Here is a 5,000-nt window from a genome sequence, read left to right on the forward strand (position 1 = left end):
TATATATATATATATATATATATGATAAAAGAATTCTTGCCTTTATGAAACCCAAAACATTTATAAATATATATATAATATATATATATATATATATATATATATATATATATATATATATATATATATATATATATATATATAATGATAAAGAATTATTGCCTTTATGAAACCCAAAACATTTCTGGAAAATCAGTGTGGAAAAACCACGACGTAATTTTTGCCTGTTGCCAGAATATTTAAAGAAGAGAAAATTGAATAGTCAGAGCTTCTTACTCCCTTGGAAACGAGCACAAGTAATTCGGAAAATCGCTGAAAAGTCAAAATAGAAATTAATCCTCTTTTATATATATTAGAACGCTCTTGGTAATTTTGGGAATTGCTGGAATGAATAAAAGTGGAACAGATTTTTTCTTATCATTAGAAAAGCACAGTGGCATTTACATATCATAGAATGAGAACAGAAAAAGCTATTGCTTTTTGTTATTTTGGAATTCTCTGAAAACTTTAAGTCGAAAAAAGAGGGCATAATCCAACACCCTCATGAAAGAACAGCATCATCGATCATTATTAATCGTTGTCTGTGTGCAGCCCTGCATTTTTTCGTCTTTTCATTAATTAAGTAAATCTTCGGGAAGCTTACGAAGAGTTTAAAGAAGGAAGGAAGAGAAAATGAATCTAACAATTATTATTCTCATTTTGAAAACCATTGGAAATCTGGCGAAGATTGCAAAAAGGAAGAGACTGAGAAGGCGAATCTAATAAGTGCTAATAATGTCAAGTGCATCTGGACCCTCGGCAACAAAAGCAGTGCTCACTGACGGTTCCCGTTTTCTCCTTTTTAACATTTTTTCCTTTTTCGAAAATCTCATTTGCTCCCGGTCGATGAAATTCCCCATTAAGATTCTCTCCTCCAGAAAGAACTCTCACTCCCCAAAATAGGCATTTTCCTCAAGAACACTCGAAGCTCCCTTCTTGTCAGGTTTTTCTTCTTCTTTGTTTTTGGCGGTGTTTTTCTGCGTTTGTTGGCGACTAGATTTTTTTCATCTTCATTCCTAATTACAAGGTGTTTTGAAAGTGTTGCCTTTAGTGTATAAGTTTAATTTAAATGATTACAAGGCGTTCTATAAATATAACATTTCAGAATTTCTAGTTGGCGAAAAAGTCCCAGGGACTGGAAATAATGAATCCCTTCTTTCAGAGCTTTGCATAATTTGCAAGTTATTCGCTGCTCATAACTGGTTGCGCAATTTAGTGGTCTTATGTCGGATGCTGGCCAAATAGCCATGTCCTCGAGCCCTGTAAGTGCCATAGCCTCTCTGCGCCTTGGCCTTCCACAGTGCTAATCACCATTAATTTCACTCTACCAGGAAGATTTTGCATTGCTCTTTTGTGAAGATGCCTTAATCGTTTAGATCTTCATACCGTTTCATAGCTGCTATTGTTCTTTATTTGTTTTTGTTGTTTCCCTAGTCATGGTATGTTAAATTTCATTCCCCAGACCTTATAAGGGGAAGGTAAAGATTCCGTCTTTTTCTTCAGGGAGTAAAAGACAATGTGAAACTAATCCACCTGATATATATATATATATATATATATATATATATATATATATATATATATATATATATATATGTGTGTGTGTGTGTGTGTGTGTGTGTGTGTGTGTGTGTGTGTGTATGTGCATGCCTCACTATGTGAGTCCAAAGAAATTACCCTCAGAGTCCCAAACGTCTTAAAATTTGCTTAACCTTGCCGTATGAAGCAAGGGCATATCTTGTTTATGATGTTCCGGACCTTTGTGTTGTAGTGAACATTATATAACTTAAAGGGTCCAAATTATACTGTAAAAGAATCACTCTAAGAAAATTCGCATGCGAAAAGACCTGGGAGCCAATGAATCCCAAATTTTCTTCCATTTGCATTTCCGAGATTGTTCCATTGGGAGATGAAGGGGTAAACCAAGGTGCCAAGAACAGAAAGGAATGATGACAAGAAGAGGCTGATGGACTTTCTCTTCTTCTCATTCACTCGCATCTACATATTCATAACCGGCAATGTCTGAGCAGTTTCTGAAATGAGGCGATAGGTAAGAAGTCGTACTTCCAGCTAATTTAAGTATAAAGAAGTTCATTACCATAAATTTTGTTTAATTATGAGACTATTTGCGAACTGTATGAAGAACTAGGGTATACTCGTACAGACAGTTTATAACCACCTTATTTTTGAAGGATTAAATAGTTTTTCTTTCAAGGACTGAATATATTTTTCAATAAAAAGCTCATGAAAGTCAACACCCCTTGTTCGTTAACTATTGGACTGCTGATGGCAGCGAGTTCATTGTCATCATAGGTTAGAAGGTTCAGTTCCGTAATTGTCAGAATTTGATATCACCACAATTCTAAATATTGGCCACAAAAATATCAATTTTTAAAAGGAATCGTGTTCATTAGCATCAAATTCTAAAGAGATCGAACATAATATTGTTTATTCTATCATCTTCCTTGACAGAGATCAGACTTTTATTCCCCATTATACACAATGATTATATTTATATTTTAAAAGTGATCATACGTGTACTTTTCATACTGGGGTTACAGTCAAAATCCTAATACTTTAAATAGGGCCTTACACGCTTATGATTCACTACATGAATCTCACTCATACTTGCCATACTTCAAATTGATCGTGCTCATACTTGACACACCAGGGATGGGACTCAAGCCCGTCATATTTTCAAGGGACCGGACTTACTGGCGTGGAACTTTAGGGCGATTCTGCAAGACCAGTAAAAGCAGCAGCCTTTAATATGAGATTAGAAAGTCTGAGAGACGTCGAGAGATTAATATATATTGCAAAAGAAGATAAGGTTAAGAGGAAGAAAGGGAACAACATTGACGTCACTTAAGAGCAAAACTTCCTCGCTTTTGTCAGATTTCATGTACGAAGTTATCAGAGGAGAGGCTTTGCTGATACTCTTGCAATACTAAGCGTGCTCTCTCTCTCTCTCTCTCTCTCTCTCTCTCTCTCTCTCTCTCTCTCTCTCTCTCTCTCCTGTTTTCTGTAACTTTTACTCAAGTCTTCTTAATACCAGGCTAAGACAAAAGCGTACCCAAGTAGTGGCGAAATTCTTTCGCCAGAAACGAGAAGAGAGAGAGAGAGAGAGAGAGAGAGAGAGAGAGAGAGCAGGGGCAGACAAATATTCAGACAGACTGGCAGTAAGAGAAAAGGAAAAGATTAGATAATCACAGAGAGAAATACAATGAGAAAGTGAGTGAAAGAAAGAGGGAGAAAATACTAAAAGTCGAACGCGCTGAAAGAGAACACCAGATATATTTATTCCCTTATCCAGCCGAAGGTGATAGTCCGAGGGAGTTCCTTTAGAATATGAGAAGTTTTGCAGAGATGAAAACAAGGGGAGAGCCACAATCACTGAGGTCATTAGCGTAGGGGTCCTGGCCATATCACTTGACCTTTTCTTTTCACTTTTTCTTTTCTTTTACCGTTTTAGCTTTACTTTTATGTAGCTTGAGTGGATGCTGATAAGATTTCGTTTTCCTTCTTTGTTTTTGTAAAGAAGGCTATCTATGTTGTTTGTTAAAGAGGAAAAAGAATAATGATAATGGTAATTGATATTATTATTTTCAAAACACGCAACCATGACAGACATCTCCAGAAATGCCATTAACTTGTAAAACAAGTTTCTGCAGTGGTTGGGACTCTCACCTCGCCATCGAGACTAAACAGGTTTGTTTACTGACCGAGGTAAATTGAATTGGGGAGCGGTCCGTTAAAATTGTTGTGTCTTTGTTGGTCTAAGCATAGAATTCTGTACCTGGTCGCAGCAAAGATGAGGAATTGAATCGGGGCCACCAACCCCATCACAAAAGCCTTTAGAAATCAGGAGGGTCGCGCACCCTGGAATCACCCCGTGAAGGGCATTAAGTCGAATAGCATATATGTATGCATATATATATATATATATATATATATATATATATATATATATATATATATATATATATATATATATATATATATATATATATATGTGTGAGTGTGTGTGTGTGTGTGTGTGTGTGTGTGTGTACTGTATATATTTAAAAATAAGAATAAACAGAAGGGAAAAGATAGTTACAGGAAAAACAAAATCGAAAAAGTCAACCCACCTTCTCTCTCTCTCTCTCTCTCTCTCTCTCTCTCTCTCTCTCTCTCTCTCTCTCTCTCTCATTAGCTACCATTTTAACGTTTGGTTAATGGATAGAAAATGAACGAATGGCATCTTCCTCGAAAATTAATTATCAATGTATTTTAATGTAAAGCCTTGGTAACGAGACAGTACTTGTATGATCTTAATAGACGTCGACGGGACGAAGACAGAATGCTTATGGGAGGGAAATGGAGAGGAACCAGCAAATGTGTCTCGGGAGTCGACTGAGGTTGAAGAGATCATCCGGGTCATGGGAGGTACCCATATCTTCTAAAACTAAAAACACAAACAGGCGGGCAATAAGTTGTGCTGCCTTGAGCTGATTAATTATGCTGGAGATTGTTTCCAAATTGCCGAGAGTCATTATTGGAAGCTGGAGTCCAAGAATCCTTCAACTTACATGTGTCGTGCCGAAGAAAATGAGCTAACAAGGGCTGTTCAATTTATGTGGCCACAAGTTTCCTCATTAGCGTCAGGTGTTGGCGGAAGATGCCGAGGTTCATTACTTGAAATCTAAACTTCAAGAGACGTTCCAATTACAGGGGCATATATTATATTTTAAGAACCTCGACTCGAGTGTGGAAACTCAGAGATACTTACAGTAGGTCATGGACAATTAGGGATGTGAAAGTGACGCTATCGTGTCTTTTTTCGGAGGATGAAATGTGGCCAAGAGGATCAAATTAAAATAACGAAAGCTTACAAATATAGAAATGTTTCGTACTCGTGTGAGGCTGCGGAAGAAAAGAGTTCCGAAGTTGCTTTTAGACTCCAAACAAAAGAGTAGTCT

Source organism: Macrobrachium rosenbergii, chromosome 53 (assembly GCF_040412425.1).
Source record: "Macrobrachium rosenbergii isolate ZJJX-2024 chromosome 53, ASM4041242v1, whole genome shotgun sequence".
NCBI lineage: Eukaryota > Metazoa > Arthropoda > Malacostraca > Decapoda > Palaemonidae > Macrobrachium > Macrobrachium rosenbergii.